At 42.3% G+C, this 19890-nt stretch overlaps 1 pseudogene; it reads left to right on the top strand.

Annotated features, from left to right (window-relative positions):
- The first annotated feature begins 265 nt into the window (after positions 1–265).
- On the top strand, positions 266–1699 carry LOC100449232 (BUB3-interacting and GLEBS motif-containing protein ZNF207-like; annotated as a pseudogene).
- Positions 1700–19890: the final 18191 nt, after the last annotated feature.

Here is a 19890-nt window from a genome sequence, read left to right as displayed (position 1 = left end):
AGATCAGGCCACTGCACTCCAGCCTGTGCAACAGAGCAAGACTCCATCTCAAATAAATAAATAAAGTATATTTATAATATACTTATAATACTTATAAACACTCATAAATATACTTATAAGTATATATTTATAATATAGCATTTTGTGTCTGCTTCCTGTGGGACGCAGTGGTAACCATTTGGTTGGGAACGTGAGTGATTTTTTGCCTTGTTTCTCCTGCTTCTTTTCTCCTCCCTTTTACTTTGTTGGTAGAGCGCAGTTATGGGGCAAGAAGAGGAAGCAGCTGAAGCCGTGGTGCCGGTATTGTAATAGAGATTTTGGTGATGGGAAGATCCTTATACAGCACCAAAAAGCAAAGCATTTTAAATGTCATATATGTCACAAGAAATTGTATCCAGGACCTGGCTTAGCTATTCATTGCATGCAGGTGCATGAAGAAATAATAGATGCTGTACCAAATGCAATACCTGGGATAACAGACATAGAATTGGAAATATATGGTATGGAAGGTATTCCAGAAAAAGGCATGGATGAAGGACGACGACTTCTTGAACAGAAAACACAAGAAAGTCAAAAAAAGAAGGAACAAGATGATTCTGATGAATATGATGACGACGACTCTGCCGGCTCAACTTCATTTCAACCACAACCTGTTCAACTTCAACAAGGTTATATTCCTCCAGTGGCACAGCCAGGACTGCTGCTAGTACCAGGAGCACCAGGAATGCCTCTAGGCATAACTCCATTAATGCCAGGTATTCCTCCTCTGATGCCAGGAATGCCACCAGTTATGCCAGCCATGCCACCTGGATTGCTTCATCAAAGAAAATGCACCCAGTCATTTTGCGGTGAAAACATAATGATGCCAATGGGTGGAATATACCACCTGGACCAGGAATACCACCTCTGATGCCTGGAATGTCACCAAGTATCCCCTCCACTCCCCCACCCCCATTCCACATCCTAGAATTCCTCCAGTGACCCAAACACAGGCTGTTTCAGCGCCAGGTATTCTTAACAGACCACCTGCACCAACAGCAACTGTACCTGCTCCACAGCCTCCAGTTATGAAGCCTCTTTTCTCCAGTGCTGGACATGCTCAGGCAGCTGTCCAAGGACCTGTTGGTACAGATTTCAAACCCTTAAATAGTACCCCTGAAACAACTACAGCACCCCCAAAGCCTATATTCTCTGCTTATATACACAGTCTACAGATTCAACCACTAGTACAACAAATAGTACTGCAGCTAAACCAGCAGCTTCAATAACAAGTAAGCCTGCTACACTTATAACAACCAATGCAACCAGTAAGTTGATCCATCCAGATGAGGGTATACATCTGGAAGAGAGAAGGGCACAGTTACCTAGAGATCAACATAATCTTCCTCTGCAAGGAGAGGCCCCCATCGGTAATCCACCAGTTGGACCAATTGGAGGTATGATGCCACCATAGCCAGGCATCCCACAGCAACAAGGAGTGAGACCCCCAGTGCTGCCTCATGGTCAGTATGGTGGTCATCACTGAGGCATGCCAGGATACCTTCCTGGTGCTATCCCCCCATATGGGCAGGGACCGCCAACAGTGCCCCCTTACCAGTGTGGGCGTCCTCGACCTCCAATGGGAATGAGACCTCCTGTAATGCTGCAAGGTGGCCGATACTGATCTTACCTCATCCAGTCTAATAGGTTTGGAGATTAAACCTTTTCTCAACTTGTGCTGTTTATTTATTTATTTATTATTATTATTATTTTTTTTTTTTGAGATGGAGTCTCGCTCTGTCGCCCAGGCTGGAGTGCAGTGGCGCAATCTCAGCTCACTGCAAGCTCCGCCTCCCAGGTTCACGCCATTCTCCTGCCTCAGCCTCCAGAGTAGCTGGGACTACAGGCACCCGCCACCACGCCCAGCTAATTTTTTGTGTATTTAGTAGAGATGGGGTTTCACTGTGTTAGTCAGGATGGTCTTGATCTCCTGACCTCGTGATCCGCCCGCCTCGGCCTCCCAAAGTGCTAAGATTACAGGTGTGAGCCACTGCGCCCGGCCTAACTTGTGCTGTTTATATAGCCAAGCTTCCATCAATAAGGCTTCATTGTGACTTTAACAAATATTATCTTCTCACATACCAGGAACTATTGGACGTTGATTTTACATGGGAAAAATTACGTGGAATAATAAAGCAGGAGCTTTTCCTGAAGTTGCAATTTATACTGTGTAGCTTCGTTTTCATGTTTCATCTAGGTTTGTAGAAGTGAAGTATAGTAAATTTGGTTCATTAAATTGTGAAGGTGCTGGAATAACATGAACATATCACTTTAATAAAGGCAAGTTCTGTAAGCTTACATTGCTCTTTTGTAAAGTTATGCCTTCACAGCATTTCAGATGCTGTTGGACTTCAAGTCCCCAGTCTGGCTTGGTGAGGGGCGTAATTGTTTCCAAGTACTTTTACATTGGAAGTCTGAATGTGTAACAATATTTACTGTATTTAGAGTTCCTCATGTTGCAGGTTTTAAGAAATCTGACCCACCAATGTCATGTGACTTTTCTGTACCGGTAAACTTCATTGCAATAAAATGAGAGAAAAATGTATGCCTTTTTATTCATAACCCAGCTGTGGACCACGGCCTGAAAGGTTTGTACAGATGCATGCCACAGTAGATGTCCACATAATAAAATTCATAGTTACCAATGCAAAATATACATATATAAAATACAAATATGTCATATATAATAATATATAGAGGCATTGTATATAATTAAAGACATTTTATAATCATATATATATATATATATATATATATACACACACACACATATAATTGATTCTGTCTCTCTGGAGAACCCTGACTAAAACAGATTCTGGTTTACCCCTAAAATCAACAACAATTGTGCGTTCCTAACAAACACAAGAAAAAGAAAAAGAAAAGAAAAGAGTGAAAGTAAAAGAGAGGGAAAAGAGAGGGCAAGACAGACTGGAAAGGAATGGTTGAAAGTCATCAAAATCTGTTTCAGGTGACCCTCTCTGTAAGGCTCTCCAGAACGCTGTTCTTCTTGATCATAGAAGTAATAATAAGACAGAAATAAATTGTTTATGGTCCTGACAGAGTGTAGACAGAATGCATCTCTAGATTCTCCTGGACACAAACAAAGAATTACCCAACAGTGGACAAGAGTAATACGGCCAGATAAAAGATTCCCTAATGAGACATATTTGTTTAATCAGTTGCTTCAACAGTTTTTTTGCTTTTGTTTTTGTTTTTTTGAGACCGAGCCTTGCTCTGTCACCCAGGCTGGAGTGCAGTGGCGTGATCTCGGCTTACTGCAACCTCCGCCTTCCCGGTTCAAACGATTCTGCTACCTCATCCTCCTGAGTAGCTGGGATTACAAGCACTTGCCACCAAACCCACCTAATTTTTGTATTTTTTTTAATAGAGATGGGGTTTCACCCTGTTGACCAGGCTGGTATCCAACTCCTGACCACAGGTGATCCACCTGCCTTGGCCTCCCAAAGTTCTGGGATTACAGGCATGAGCCAACATGCCCGGCTGTTTCAACCATTATTTATCATATAAAGTCTGTTACAGGTTTATCAAAAAATGAATGTTATGAAAATGAAACAGAAATGTGGGGGAGAAGGGAACTGGAAAGTAATTTGTCCACATGTTAATAGAGCTGTGTGTGTGTAAGCCCCTCAGGATGAGAGCTGAGCACAGTACTGCAGCTGGAGGTATCACGGGGATGCGAAGGTGGTGAGGGGCTCTTTCATACATTATCATTGAGTCTTTTATTACAAGATGTTTGTATACAACATGGGTCTAAAATTTTTAAGAAACAGATTGTTTTTAAGATTTCATCAGCCCAAAAACCATTTTAATGAATTTTATTGTTTAAATGGAGAAAAAAAAAAAAAAAACCTCAATTCTGTGGGTAAAAAATTAAGGAAAATACAGTAAAATAACATAAAGTAAAATTTAATAAGAAATGTGGATTTGGGGAAGGTTGACTTTTAAAAATTGATTCTCTGAAATCAATTTTTAAAGCTCCTAAGAAGAAACAGAATTCTTAGTTCTCGATCAATATCAGTTCTACAAACTCAATATTATTAGGAAGAGTGACCTAAATGTTAAACTTTTCCTCAAGGATTTGATGAAATTTCTCTACTGTTAAAAAAAAAAAAAAAAAAAAGTCCTACTTTTTAATACCAATTCGGACTAAAATGAGACCCATACTAAATCAAACAGGGATTACTTAAAATTTTTTAAACTAGTTTCATGAGTTTAATATCCTTGACGTTGGCCAGGCGCAGTGGCTCACGCCTGTAATCCCCCAGCACTTTAGGAGGCTGAGGCAGGTGGATCACTTGAGGTCAGGAGTTAGAGACTAGCCTGGCCAATATGGTGGAACCCCATCTCTACTAAAAATACAAAGATCAGCCAGCCGTTGTGGCACACGCCTGTAACCCCAGCTGCTCAGGAGGCTGAGGCAGGAGAATTGCTTGAACCCAGGAGGTGGAGGTTGTAGTGAGCTGAGATCTCACCATTGCACTCCAGCCTGGGCGTTGCAGCAAGACTCCATCTAAAAAAAAAAATCATCCTTGACATTACAGATCTCAGTAACATACTTTTATAGAAAATTGACAGGTCTACCAATGCGTATTTAAATGTTGACAACTAGAGAACTGCATGTGCACACATTCTGATTTAGATGTTTATCTTATGAAATAAAGACATGTGTTTAACTTTCCAAACAAAATTATTTCATGATTTCTCAATAGTCCTTCTAAGGCTGCTTGCCTCTGTAATCTGCTTACTTGCAAAAATAAATCCATTTCAATCACTGCCTGGCCGAAGTTTAAACTTAAAAAAAGACTCAACAATTAATCAATAGGTTGATGTGCTGATGCAGTAGAATGTAGCTAGGCCTGACCTCTGACTAGTGCAGAAGTCATCCTGCTAAAACAGTAAACAAATTATTGTTGATACAACTCAGCACAGAGAATGCAACCTAGCAATAAAACCTCACCACATGGATTTAGTTATGTGCACAACCTCAATAAATGTTTTGCTGAAATTGGTGTCAAATCAAATACGTGTGTGTTAAGCTCCTCCATTGTAGGAGATGACGACAGTAATTTATAAATAGTTTAGGTCTACAATTAAAGTATTCTCTGTTTTTCTACAATAGAATTCCTCTAACACTGCAGCATTATTAGGAAGTATAAAAAGAGTAAACATAATTTAGAGTCCTCACCAATATTAATGTTCTCTAAGTTCATAGCTATCTTTATACAGGAAAATTTCATAATTATAAAAATAAATAAATTATTCCATGCAACCTGTATGGAATTACCTTAATTTAAACATAATCTAATTAGGTCACCTTCTGGTTGACTCTGCATCAGGCTTTTAATTTGTGAGAACAAATGTTTTTTTAAAAATTTCAATGTCAGGCCGGGTATGGTGGCTCACACCTGTAATCCCAGCACTTTGGGAGGCCAAGGCAGGCAGATTACTTGAGGTCAGGGGTTTGGGACCAGCCTGGCCAACATAGTGAAACCTCATCTTTACTCAAAAATACAAAAATTAGCCGGGTGTGGTGGCACATGCCTGTAGTCACAGCTACTTGGGAGGCTGAGTCACGAGAATCGCTTGAAGCTGGGAGGCAGAGGTTACAGTGAACCAAGATCACACCACTGCACTCCAGCCTGGGTGACAGAGAAAGACTCTATCTCAAAATAAATAAAATAAAATAAAATAAATAAAATAAATCAATGGTAAACATCTTGGTTTTATTCTTGATTTCATTCTTATAAGATTGTATTTGCCTGGATGATCTACAGGCTCAAAATGTTTGGGATCTTTCACGGTAGCTGTGAAAAAAACATGTAGTCAGTTTGAGTTCACAATAAATCTTCTCCATCCGATGGTGACAAAAGGATGCCAGTAAAACACTGAACAATTTAAAATTACATGAGCTCCAACTCTCCCATTTGGGAAGTAAATGCATCCTAAAACTACTGAACCAAGGCCAATGAGGCCAGGCGGGTAACATTATTAATGTCCAATGGCAAGCAACAGGGCAGAAAGACCTGAATTTCCTTCCTTCTTCTACTAGAATGTGGTGAGCAGTCATGAGGGATATTTGCACAGTATTTATGTCTCATCTTTTCCCCTTCTTTGCTCACAAGTTTCCTTTGAAATAGATGCAAGACTTGTCAAGTGTTTTGAGTTTTTTGAAGTTAACACCTGGGCAAGGATGCTGTCTGAGGAAGAGGTCTGTCAAGGAACAAAATAGACAATGAGGCAGGGTGATAACAGTCCCAGGCTAGGTCCCAGCCTTACCACAATGGCAGAGGAGGGCCAGGGTCTGGGACCCTTGGCTACAAGTAGCTAAAAGGCATTGTAGAGCTTGATTGAAGGCAAAGGCCCTAAAGGCAGACTACCTGGGTTTGAATTCCAGCTCTGATACTTCTTAGCCAGTTAAAAGTGAGCAAGTGTTTTCACAGCTCTAAGCCTCAGTTTCCTTATATGAAAAAGAGTGATTTTACTATCACCCACCTCTACATGTTGTTGAAAATATTAACTAGTGCATATAAAGCACTCACAACAATATGGACAGCATGCAGTTAATGTTAGCTATTCCTCACTGTAACTCAGTATCCTATTGTCACTGTAAGTCTTTAGATGATTTTATGCTTGAATTTATTATTATTATTGATTTCCAAGCCTCTAGTCTGTCCCCCTTCTGAACCATCTTGCAGATGTCTGCCTGGTTAAGCTTTCCAAAAGCCTCTTCCATCATTTCACTTCCCTGCTCAAAAACTTTCAATGGCTCCCTACCTCCAGGAAAATGTCTGAACTCCTCAGTCTAGCTTGCAAAACTCCCTATAGTCTATCTCCAATCCACTTTTCTAACCCTTTACTCCAGCTAGTCTGATAGCCCTCTTCTTTGTATCATCCAGCTGATACATATTTCTATTTCACTTTTTATATACACAGTACGAGATATACCATAAGTGGCTGGTAACTGTTTGCTGATGTCATTTTTGCTGTGGCAGCCTGGAGCATGGATATTTATGTCTAACTGTAGCAGAAGATTCTGAAGGCTGTGGTCTAGCCAGAGGAAAGATTTGCACAGATGTGCTTAGGAGTATATACTATGTATTAAAGCTATTTTTTAGTAATATCCTTATTGAGGAGTTTAGAGAGAAATTCTCAGAAATTCTCAGATAAGGGTTCTAAAAATAAGGCTCTAGAGCCTTAGAGGATTTTAAAAGCCATAGTCTTATCCTTGTCTAAATATTACTATCCCTACTATAAATCATACCCATTCAAACTTCTCCCCATAGGAGCACCCACCTTAAGAGGAATTTATTTTTATTTATTTATACAAAGCAACACAGTAATCTCTCTCTCTCATCAACAAAAACTTCCGGCCTTATTCACAAAACTGACTTAAAAGTCACTGTAACGATGGCTTGCTTCCTTTATGGTGCCACTGGGATTTCGGAAGTACATAGCAGAGCCCAGTACGCCTGGGATTAAGGAGCGGTCCAGAGTGGTGTGCTGATAACCCCTGAGATTGGAGTGGGGGCGATGGAGGGGGACCCTGAGTATTTACTGCTAGCTATTCATTGAGAGAGTGAAGGGCAACCCTCACCTAGCAATTTCCAAGATGAACATCTTCCTTCCAAGGACACTTCATTTAATGGCACTAGAAAAGGTATAGGAAAAATGTTTTTACCTAATTTTAGAACATGCAGAAGGTTTGGACAATCACTTCCTTTCCTATAAAGGAGTTTTGCAAGCCACTTTTAACAAATTAAGTGGAGCCCAAAAATTCAGACCTTCAATTTTGAGCTGTCACTAGATAGCAGACACAAACTGGTAGCCCTTAAAGCAAAATACAGCTCACGGATATGTTTTGTCTGGTCAGCACAGTGTTTTTACTTTTCAAAAATTTATTTAATTAAAATGTCTTTACACTGGAGTGATCCTCCCACCTCAGCCTCCCAAGTAGCTGGGAAAACAGGTGCACACCACCACACACGGCTCATTTGCCTCATTTTTGTATTTTTTGTAGAGATGGGGTTTCACCATATTGCCTAGGCTAATCTCCTACTCCTAGGCCCAAGGGATCTGCCCACCTCAGCCTCCCAAAGTGCTGGAATTACAAGCATGAGCCACTGTGCCCAGCCTTCACAATATCTTAATTAAGGATAAGAAATTATCTTCACTAAAAGGAGGTGGGCCTTGCACTTCAGGGGGCTAGGGCAGGAGGATCATTTGAGGCCAGGATTTCGAAGCTGCAGTGAGCTAGGAGCACAACCCAGCACTCCAGCCTGGGTGACAGAGCAAGATCTTGTCTCTAAATAAATAAATAAAAGGAGGTGGGGAGGGTGGTAAGCTGGAATCTTAGTTGTTCATAACTTTAAGCCTGTCCGGAGACTTCTCCACAACCTTCAAGTACCACCTGCCTTGTCCAGCTCACCAAGAAAGTAAAGTGGCCTTTGTTGCTTTGGGTTTCACCAGAACATTTCATATTAAGTAAAATGCATGGGATTCCATTTCTTGGCCATGATAAGGGATAAAGGACAGAGTTAGACTTTGACATAAACAGGACTCATCCAGTAAGCAGCCAGTAGGAATGTTGGCAAAGTGTAATTAGCCAGCTGGTCTGTTTAAATCCACCCTCTTCTCTAAATGCCAAGTGTTGAAGAATTAAATATTTTAGCATGCCAGGCATAGTTCAAAACCGGATTTTTAAAATCCATTTTCATGTTGCCTCCTTTCTCCTTAGCTAGTTTTATGTACAAACTAGGGGTCAAGTAAGTTAATACTTCCAACAAAAGGACGCTGAAACTTTTGGTCAGAGCCAGTTGTGAAGTCAGTATAAACTTTTCCTGAACTCTTGCTCAAGAAGAAAACTTCTTGAGTCTTAATTATCTTTGAGGCTGGAATGCTCAGGGCCCATCTCACAATCTAGTCCAGCCCCTTCAGTAGGACACATATTTTTCCTTCTTGCCTGGGTTACAAAAGATATGCTGGTTATCAAAACAGACCCAAGGCACACATGAAGCAACTGAAAACTATGGTTGCTTGATAAGGCCCAGTTCTCATCTTTTTTGCCTTTGCAAATTCCAATCTCCTGTTCTGGAGTCTGGGAGGTAAACAGTCTTCCCTGGAATTTTCATACATCCACATCCTTGGTCTCCTGCTTTGATTGGTTCAGCCTTCTCACATGTTGTCTCCTCCTTATCTTTCTCCTTGGCTTGTTAATATGTTTACTTCAACTAAACTAAACTCAAATGTCATGGTCCTAATCAAAGCAAGAGCATTTCAACTCATTAATTTTTCCTTTTGCCTTCTGATATTCAGTCTAAAATTTGCATAAGCTTAGATATTCTCGGACAAGTAACTTAGAGTAAGGGATTGCAAGTATAAGGGCTTAAGTGTCTTACTACAGAAACGTTAAGGTTCTGTCCTGCCTCCCTCTCAGATTAAGCAGTGGCCAGTTCCTTTGAGATTTTAGCAAAAATTGCTCTCACAAAGGAATAGCTTATAGGAACTATTCCACCTGGGGGCATTTATTTACTGAGATATTTCCCATTTTGATATTATTAATTACTCTTTCCAATGAGTAATAAATATTTTTTTAATTCTGTTTTCAAAGAAAAACAACAGCATGCCTTTTGCTCTTCAAATCTCAGAGTAGTATGTTGAATATGAATATAAAATTTACCATATGGCCATATATTAGAACTTAAATCTCGTTGTTGTTGTTGTTGTTGTTGTTGTTATTGTTTTGAGACGGTCTTGCCTGTCTGGAGTGCAGTGGCATGGTCTCGGCTCACTGCAACCTCCACCTTCTGGGTTCAAGCAATTCTTGCGCCTCAGCCTCCTGAGTAGCTGGGACTACAGGCATGCACTACCACGCCTGGGTAATTTTTTGTATTTTTAGTAGGGACAGGGTTTTGCCATGTTGGCCAGGCTGGTCTTGAACTCCTTGCCTCAAGTGATCCACCCACCTTGGCCCCTCAAAGTTCTGGGACTACAGGTGTGAGTCACAGCGCCCAACCTAGAGTTTAATCTCTGCCAAATATGCTACCAATTCTTAGAGGCTCTATTTGTCAGAAAGTAAAATGCACACTAGAACAACTGTAGAATATAGAGTTCAATGTGTTTCCCTCAGATCCTGTTATAGTACATAGAGCCAACACATTTGTTTTTCTTTTATGGTTCCTAGGAGAAAAATCCTCTGCTTTTTCCTTACACGCCTCATTTGGTGCCAAATCCCTAATGTATGTGTATCTAGGGTCAAATGCTAAGCAAATATCATGGGCCAAAGACCAACACACATGTGCAGTGGTTAAACAGCCTAGGAAAAGTCTTTGGGTAGTCTTCAGCAAACTGTTCTTTTCCTCCATTAAACCCAAATTCCAATCTCCCCACTCTTGGCAACATTGCCCAATTTCTGAAATTTCGTTTCTTCCTTCCTTATTTTTAGTATCCACTTGCTTGGCTCTCCAAATTCCTGCTCAGCTGCGCCTTATGGATTTCATATTGAACCAGTCTTCTGCTCCTGGTTACCCAAGACTGTGTCTCAGGTGCCCAGTCTGCCCAGTATGTGATAATGCTCTGTGAGAAAGGCAGTTTATGAGATTGTTTATAGAGTACAAACAAACAAAAGTAAAACTATGCATGAAAAATAACCTAGTAGAAAATCCACCAAAATATTAATATAGTGATAGCCTCTAGAGGGTGAGACTAAGGGTATCTTTTTAGTCATCTTTCTACTTTTCCATTTTTCAAAATTATCTGTGCATCACTTTTTTTTTTTTTTTTTTTTTTTCCTGAGACAGAGTCTTACTCTGTCACCCAGGCTGTAATACTGGAATGCAATGGCGCAGTCTTGGCTCACTGCAACCTCCGCCTCCCAAATTCAAGTGACTCTCCTGCTTCAGCCTCCCTAGTAGCTGGGACTACAGGCACGCGCCACCACACCCAGCTAATTTTTGTATTTTTAGTAGAGACACGGTTTCACCATGTTGGTCAGGCTGGTCTCGAACTCCTGACCTCAGGTCATCCACCCACCTCAGCCTCCCAAAGTGCTAGGATTACAGGCATGAGCCACCGTGCCCAGCCCACTTTTTCTCTTAGTTGTTTTCCTGTTTTATATATATTACTCTTTTCGTGTGAAGGACTCAAGAAACTCTCCTTTCTGAAAAAGCTCACACCCAACTTTCTTGAAATTAATCTGATTCAAAGCACTTTGTGTTTCAAAAGGCAATGATAGCTACAAAGAAAAATGTTATTGCATTAACACTTCCAAATATATGAACTCTAGATACAAAGGGTGAAAAGATAAACAGATTCTCCCCCAAAAAAATCAAGCCTCTGGAGAAATGATCTTATGCTCGCTGCAGAGTCCATATATTATACTGGGTACATCAGCTGGTTATTACCACTTCATTGAGTATCTGTACTCTACTATACACTATCTAGCTAGCTATAGCTATAGTTTCTGTTGTGAGTTAAATAAAAATACATTCAAGTCCTAACCCCAGTATCTGTAAATGTGACATTTTTGGAAATAGGGTCTTTGTGGATGTAACTGAGTTAAGGCCAAACTGGATTAGGGTGAGCCCTAAACCCAGTGTAACTGATGTCCTTATAAAAAGGGGAACAGGCCAGGCACAGTGGCTCACGCCTGTAATCCCAGCACTTCAGGAGGCCAAGGCAGGCAGATCACGAGGTCAGGAGTTTGAGACCAGCCTGACCAACATGGTGAAACCCCATCTCTACTAAAAATACAAAAATTGGCCGGGCATGGTGGCACATACCTGTAATCCCAGCTACTCGGGAGGCTGAGGCACAAGAATCGCTTGAACCCCAGAGGCGGAGGTTGCAGTGAGCCAAGATCGTGCCACTGCACTCCAGCCTGGGCAACAGAGTGAGACTGTCTCAAAAAAAAATAAAAGGAACACTTGGACACAGGGACCCAGAGACACAGAGGAGACACCATGTGAAGATGCAAGAAGAGGTTGGATGATACCGCTGAAAGTCAAGGAGCACGGGGGACTGCACCCAGAAGCTGAGAGAAGCATGGAACAGCCCTGCCCCCATCAGAGCCCTCCAGCAGGAACCAACCTTGCCAACACCTTGATTTAAGACTCCTAGCTTCCATAACTGTGAGAGAATACATTTTTCTTAAGTCACCCAGTTTGCAGTACTTTGTTATGGCAGCCTTAGGAAACGAATACAATTTCTCTCACACTTTGGGAGAATTACTCAGTTCATTTAACAAACATTTATTCAGCACCCACAATCTGCAAGTTCTGCTAGGTGCTGTGAAGAGCACCGTAAATAAAACACTGTTGCTGCCACTGTGAGACTCACAGCCTCATGGTGAGATTATGTCATATGATGAGGCCAGGGAAGGAGGCCTGCACCGGGTACTGAGGAAACAAGGGCATTTATTCCAGCTCAGTGTAAAGGAAAGACATCATAGAAAAGATAATACCTGAGAAGAGTCTTTTTTTTTTTTTTTTTTTGAGACGGAGTTTCGCTCTTGTTGCCCAGGCTACAGTGCAGTGGTGCGATCTCAGCTCACTGCAACCTCTGCCGCCCGGGTTCAAGGAATTCTCCTGCCTCAGCCTCCTGAGTAGCTGGGATTATAGGCATGCACCACCACGCCCGGCTAATTTTGTATTTTTAGTAGAGACGGGGTTTCTCCTGGTTGGTCAGGCTGGTCTCAAAGGCCCACCTTGGCCTCCCAAAGTGCTGGGATTACAGGCATAAGCCACTGCGCCCAGCTCTTGAGAAGAATCTTAAAGGATTTACTCCATAAAGGAAATCCGCAGGCTAGTATGAGACAGCTTCTCCTCTGCCACACTCATCGCTAAAGCAGCCTCTTCCTGCAGTGAAAGGGTTTAAATGACATCATTAAAGCCATGTTGCACCATATTATGACTGTCTAGTGCTTTTCCACAGCCTAAAGTTTCTTGCCAGTTGGATCTTATGGGAAAAGAAAAAAAAATAAGATCATTTCTCCTGAGGCTTGATTTTTGGGGGAAGAATCTGTTTATTTTTTGCCTTTTGTATCTAGAGTTCATAAAATCAGAAATGTTAATGCAATACCCTTTTTTTGTAAATATCATCGCCCTTTGAAACACAAAATGCTTTGAATTCAGATTATTTGTAAAAAGTAAGGTGTGAGCTTTTACAGAAAGGAGAATTTCTTGGGTCCTTCCCATGACAAAAGTAATGTATATAAAACAGGAAAACAACTACAAGAAAAAGTGATGCACAGATAATTTGAAAAATAGAAAAGCAGAAAGATGATTTAAAAATACTCTTAGTCGGCCGGGCGTGGTGGCTCACGCCTGTAATCCCAGCACTCTGGGAGGCCGAGGCAGGCGGTTCACAAGGTCAGGAGATCGAGACCACGGTGAAACCCCATCTCTACTAAAAATACAAAAATAAGCCGGGCGTGGTGGTGGGCACCTGTAGTTCCAGCTACTTAGGAGGCTGAGGCAGGAGAATGGGGTGAACCCGGGAGGCGGAGCTTGCAGTGAGCTGAGATCGCGCCACTGCACTCCAGCCTGGGTGACAGAGCGAGACTCCATCTCAAAAAAAAAAAAAAAAAAAAAAAAACTCTTAGTCTCACTCTCTAGAGGCTATCACTATATTAATATTTTGGTGGATTTTCTACTAGATTGTTTTTTATGCATAGTTTTTATTTGGTCTCTTGGTAGTCTATAAACAATCTTGTATCCTGCCTTTTTAACACAGCATTATAGCATAAACATTTTCCCAGGCCTTTAGAAACTCTCTATAAACATAATTGTAATGGCTATAAAACATTTGGTTGCATAGATGCCCATAGTTTATTTAACCAAGTCTTGTGTTGGCTATTTAGATTAGATCATAACTTTTAAAATAGCCTTCAGATAAATGTAATGAGTTTTTAATTGGAGATTTTAAGTAATTTCATCATAGACTGACAGTTGCCTCATGATACGAGGACCATTTTATCATCAGGAAGTTGACTTTAAAACAAACTGAAAAGACAAAGACTTTGACAATGTCAGCAGGTCTTCTCTCCCCCCACCTCCAATGCCCCCAAAGATTTTTCCTCTGTTGGCCTGTGGCTCTCTATTGCTGGACCCACTTGTCTTCCCACCTCATACCCTACTTACCCCAGTTTCTTGGTCAAGCTGAGCATGAAGCAACAGGCTCTGAAGCCTCAGCATCCCCTCCTCAGGCTGAGAATTGGCCGTGTCTCCTTCTTGTCCTGGCCCATGGCAAGCACTTCAGAGCTGGTCCAGGCTCCTGCTTTGCTCCCCAAGTCACTTCCCTCTGGGGTTCATTTGAGTTTTTCTTGCTGCTAGTGTAGTTCAAGATCCTGGAAAAGCCCACATTCTACCTAAGTCATCATTCCCACCCCAAGATAGATATTCTCTAATAAAGAACCTTTGTCATCCAAGTGTCCTGGCCTGTACACACACACCCCCCCCACCCCCCCGACACACATTCATCCAACTGGACTTCTGTATCAGTTCCTATTTTTTCCATTTCTGTTATAGTAGCCGTCTTAGTCCATTTGCGCTGCTATAACAAAATACCTTAGATTGAGTAATTTATAAACAACAGAAACTTTTTTCTCACAGTTCTGCTGGCTGGGAAGTCCAAAATCAAGGTGTTGGCAGATTCGGTGTCTGCTGAGGGCTCAGTCTCTGCTTCCAAGATTGTACCTTACTGCTATGTCCTTATATGGTAGAAAGGGACAAAAAGGGATGAACACTGTATCCTCACATGGCAGAAGAGATTGAAGGACCAGGCAACTCTGGAGTCTTCTTTTATAAGGATATTAATCCCATCCATGAGGATAGAGCCCTTCTGGCCTAACTACCTCCTAAAGGCCCTACCTCTTAATACTATTACTTTGGGGTTTAAGTTCTAACATAAGAATTTTGGAGAGACACATACATTCAGACTGTAGCAGTAACCTGTCTGCTACCATGATCCCTGATATCCTAGCCCTTGACCTGAACCTCACCTGATATCTGATACCCAGACACCCTTACCTGTGCTTATTTATCTAGGCTCTTGAGAGTCACCTACCTGTGGGGATGCCCAGCTACTGCTTGAATCAATAAGGCTAGATATTGCACTTAGGTAAAACATTCTGCTCTCCCAGCTCAAACTTCTCTATTGGATAGGCCCATCTGCCCTTATATCTTCAACATGCCTCAACACCCATCTATCTCACTGCCACAGTGAGCAAGGCTAGCAGCAGTTCCAGGCTCATGCCTGCCATTCTGAAGGGCTGTAAATGAACAAGATATCACAACAACCGCTTTTAAAAGTACTTGGATATTAGTCCTAAATATAGGTGTATGAAATCTGAAAACTCACCTTTTTTTTTTTTTCATTGCCCATTTGGCAGCAAAACCTGACCATATTTGTTTCCTGTGGCTGCCATAACAAATTACCACTAACTTCATAGCTTAAAATGATATAAGTATGTTCTCTTACAGTTCTGGAGACCAGAAGTCCAAAATCAATTTCGCTGAGTCAAAATCAATGGGTTGGCAGGGCCACACCCACACCTGAGGCTCGAGGGGGTGGGGGAATCTGGTCCTTACCACTTCCAGCTTCTGGTAGCTGCCAGTATTCCTTGACTTGTGGCCATGTCACTCCAATCTGTCTGCCTCCAAAGTAACATCATTTTTTCTCTTCCATGTGTGTCAAATCTCCCTCTGCCTTTCTCTTATAAGGTTATGTGTGAGGACCTTCAGGGCTTACTCAGACAATCTGGGATAATCTCACACGTTAAACTCCTTAGCTCAATCACATATGCAAAGACTATTTTTCCTAATTAGGTAACATTTACAGGTTCCAGGGATTAAGATTTGAGCTCTATAGGTGCCCATTATTTAGCCTATATGAATAAGGCTATTTATGATCTTTATCAAACCCTCTTAATATGAATAATCATGTCTTGCTAAAGAAATACTCGTGTGGGATTATAGGGTGCTGCTCCAGACTTTAACAGGAGTGTTGAGTAATATGCAACATGGGCACTCTTCTTCCTTTCTTTTTTTCTGAGATAGAGTCTCGCTCTGTCACCCAGGCTGGAGTGCAGTGGTGTGATATTGGCTCACTACAACATCCACCTCCTGGGTTCAAGCGATTCTCCTGCCTCAGCCTCCCAAGTAGCAGGGATTACGTGCACCTGCCACCACACCCAGCTAATTTTTTTGTATTTTTAGTGGAGACAGGGGCTTCACCATATTGGCCAGGCTGGTATCGAACTCCTGACCTCAAGTGATCTCCCTGCCTCAGCTTCCCAAAGTGCTGGGATTACAGGTGTGAGCCACTGCACCCGGCCTCTCTTCTTCCTTTCTAAAGTCAGAAAAAAATCTGGGACACTCTAAAACACACTTGTCCCCAAAGGTTTTCGATAAAGGTTTTGTGGTTCTGAATTCTCTGCCTCAAGAACACCAATCCTTGCCATCTACATAGCATTTTACAGCCCTTTCACCTACCTATCAATACCACAACAATGCAGATGTAATGATCCCTGTTTTAGAGATAGGAAACTTGTGGAGTTGAGTGCCTTGCCAGCTTCAAATAATTAATCAAAGACCAGAACCAGAATCCATGGCTCTGATCCTCAATCCAGTACTTCCATTGTATCAGAGCTGTCTCCCTAGAGAGGCAATCTGAAGCGAATATGACTTGAATACTCTTTAAAGCATATGATTTGAATATTTTTACTGGCGAAGATTAGAAATAGCACTTTGAATCCTGTCAAATGATAAAACAGATAGGCCCTGAGCCAAGATTAAACAAAGGAGACATGAAAGGTACAAGAAAATATTATCTAAAAACTAAAGGCAGTTATGAAGGCTATATGCTTATTGACTTGCCTTTTTTTATTACTCTTTCTTTATTTTCCACTTATGAATTGTCTACTCTCAGCATTTGGGAAGAAAAATCTGCATTCATATAGAAATTTGCATTATGTTACAGGCAAGTTGACACATCATTTATAAACTGAGGATAATGATGCTTCCTTTGTAGGATCATTGTGAGAATTAAAAGAGCGTGTGTGAAGTGCCTAACACAGAGCTTTAATAAACGTGAATTACCTTGCTTCCTCCCTCTCACCCTCTTCTCCTAGCCCCACTGCCACCCTAAACCCTAATCCTAGTTAAATGAACTAACCTCTTAAAGCTTAGTCTCCTTTTATTTTATTTATTTATTTTTTTGAGATGGAGTCTGGCTCTGTCGCCCAGGCTGGAGTGCAGTGGCGCGATCTCGGCTCACTGCAAGCTCTGCCTCCCAGGTTCACGCCATTCTCCTACCTCAGCCTCCCGAGTAGCTGAGACTACAGGCGCCCGCCACCAAGCCTGGCTAAATTTTTTGTATTTTCAGTAGAGACGGGGTTTCACTGTGTTAGCCAGGATGGTCTTGATCTCTTGACCTGGTGATCCTCCCTCCTCAGCCTCCCAAAGTGCTGGGATTACAGGCGTGAGCCACCATGCCCGGCCTTTTTTTTTTTTTCTGAGACAGAGTCTTGCTCTGTCATCCAGGCTAGAGTGCAGTGGTGCAATCTCAGCCCACTGCAACCTCCATTTGCCGAGTTTAAGCCATTCTCATGCCTCAGCTTCCCAAGTAGCTGGGATTACAGGTGTGCACCACCACACCCAGCTAATTTTTGTATTTTCAGTAGAGACGGGGTTCACCATGATGGCCAGGGTGGTCTCAAACTCCTGACCTCAGATGACCTGCCTGCCTCAGCCTCTCAAAGTGCTGGGATTACAGGCGTGAGCCACCGCACCCAGCCAAAGCTAAGTCTTCTGAGATTCAACATCCTCAAGTTGCTGAGCCTGTGTGGGACCCACCAGCACAGCTTGCCCCACCTGGCCAGGTCCTGAGCGGTATGACCAAGCACACTGTCCCATCTGGAATCTGCATGTGTCCCTGCCAGCCTTGGGCAGCAGCCAATGTATAATCCTCTCAATTCGTTCTTCTCCCCCAGAACTTTCATCCCCTTATCTCCATGATACTCTACTTCCTCCGTAAATGATAACAATGAAAAAGTAGACGGAAAGTATGCCCAGAGGGCTTTTGCCTTAACTAAGGAGAGGGTTTTAGATGGTGTTATCTGGCTTCCTCTTTTCTTCAGGCCTTGTATTATATTTTAGTTACCATTTATAAAATCTAACTAGCCTACGCATCAAATTTCCACGTCCTCCTCAACTCTAAATCTAGACTTCCACTCCTTGCTCTGATCACTCTTGACCTCTCCACCCTCTCCCATGTTTCCACCATCCTCTGAAACTCCTCTTCAAGGGCAGTAAGGTCTTTCCGGTTTCTCATGCAGCACTCCCTTCCTTTTCAGGCCTTAACTGAGACCTAGTCCTCCTTGGAGGATCTGGCTCTCCCTATAATACTCTCTCAAGCGAGGCTGTTCATACTCCTCCACTTAAAAGCTAGATCTGCATTTCCCTCATATCCCAGTGTTGATTTCAACCTATTACTTCTCTATGAGAGTTTTTAAAGTCCTTGATGAACTGATCAGGAACTTGTAAGTGATAAAAATGAAAATGTGGGGCCGGGAGCGAGGGCTCACGCCTGTAATCCCAGCATTTTGGGAGGCTGAGGCAGGTGGATCATCTGAGACCAGGAGTTCGAGACCAGCCTGACCAACATGGTGAAACCCTGTCTCTACTAAAAAAAATACAAAGTTAGCTGGGCACGGTGATGGACACCTGTAATCCCAGCTACTTGGGAGGCTGAGGCAGGAGAATTGCTTGAACCCAGAAGGCAGAGGTTGCAGTGAGCCGAGATCGCACCGTTGCACTCCAGCCTAGGCAACAAGAGCGAAATTTCATCTCAAAAACAAATAAAAAGTAAAAAGAAAATGTGGGGCCAGGTGTGGTGACTCACACCTGTAATCCCAGCACTTTAGGAGGCCAAGGCAGGTGGATCACCTGAGGTCGGGAGTTTGAGACCAGCCTGACCAACACGGAGAAACCCCATCTCTACTAAAAATACAAAATTAGCCGGGCATGGTGGCACATACCTATAATCCCAGCTACTTGGGAGGCTGAGGCAGGATTATCTCTTGAACCCTGGAGGCGGAGGTTGCAGTGAGCCAAGATTGCGCCATTGCACTCCAGCCTGGGCAACAAGAGCAAAACTCCATTTCAAAAAAAAAAAAAAGAAAAGAAAAGAAAGAAAGAAAATGTGGAGAAATGTGGAGTGGATACCATGTCCATAGGGGCCATGTCTTAAATAAGGAGAGGGTTTTATATGGTATTATCAGGTTTCCTCTTTTCGTCAAGCCTTGTTATCCTTTAACTACAATGTGTAAAACCAAACCAACCTTGGCATCCAATTTCCATGAGTTCCTCAATGCTAATCTGTAACTTCCATTCTGCCTAAGTCACTCACTCCAGTGGCCTCACCCAGGACCTTCTTATCCTACATCTCAGTCTAGCTAATTAACTGCTTCATCTCTGAAATGTTGAGCACCAATAGCCAGGATTCTCCTTTCCATCCAGTTCTCTCATATCCCCACTCCAGTTACACATGCTCTTCCTTAACTTCTCCAACTTAGCAGAGTAGATCAACCGCTTGCCGGCATCGCTTCTGCCTTGATCAGCCTCCAGGCCTACAGTCCATGGCGGATCACCTGCCCTACCATGTTACCTGGATACCTTACTCGCTTGCCCATTTGTACTTCTAACTACTTTGCACATGAGCACCAAACTCCCACCCAGTGTCATTTCTACAACCGATTTCCTCTGCCCACGACCGGGGGGGTGCTAACTTCCAGAAATCAATCACACAACCCTGCAGAATTTTGCTGCTTAATGT

This window comes from Pongo abelii, chromosome 11 (assembly GCF_028885655.2).
Source record: "Pongo abelii isolate AG06213 chromosome 11, NHGRI_mPonAbe1-v2.0_pri, whole genome shotgun sequence".
NCBI classification, from domain to species: Eukaryota; Metazoa; Chordata; class Mammalia; order Primates; family Hominidae; genus Pongo; species Pongo abelii.
The sequence above is the reverse complement of the archived record's forward strand: the minus strand, read 5'-3'. Positions and strand labels throughout refer to the sequence as shown.